A 348-nucleotide genomic window follows, 5' to 3' on the forward strand; every position below is an offset into this window, starting at 1 on the left:
TGTGGCGCCGTGGCTTAGTTGGTTAAAGCGCTTTTCTAGTAAACAAGAGATCCTGGTTTCAACTCCCAGCGGTGCCTACTTGTTGCGTTCATATTTGGGCTTGGTGTTTCAAGTCTTTGCAAAAGTTACTCAGCGTCTTGGACTTTCACCCTGTTAAGATTTGGTGATCTAGGTTAAGTTCCAACAGTGAATACCATGTGTTTTTTAATATATTCCGAACTATTACTTATGTCTGTGGTTTCTCTCCATTATTCCACAAGCACCTCTGCTTCTCCTCCTCTTTTATACCCCCTCCTTCATTCCCAGTTAGGTCGGAATAACGAGATGAGGCAGGAGACGCTGCAGATT

The 348-nt window shown here is 43.7% G+C and overlaps 1 non-coding gene across 1 annotated transcript; it reads left to right on the plus strand.

Annotated features, from left to right (window-relative positions):
• The first annotated feature begins 3 nt into the window (after positions 1-3).
• trnat-agu lies at positions 4-77 on the plus strand. The gene has a single exon. It is a non-coding gene; the product is annotated as a tRNA-Thr (tRNA).
• The last annotated feature ends 271 nt before the right edge of the window (positions 78-348 follow it).

The sequence above is a fragment of the Chiloscyllium plagiosum genome, unplaced genomic scaffold (assembly GCF_004010195.1).
Source record: "Chiloscyllium plagiosum isolate BGI_BamShark_2017 unplaced genomic scaffold, ASM401019v2 scaf_101326, whole genome shotgun sequence".
Classification (NCBI taxonomy): Eukaryota; Metazoa; Chordata; class Chondrichthyes; order Orectolobiformes; family Hemiscylliidae; genus Chiloscyllium; species Chiloscyllium plagiosum.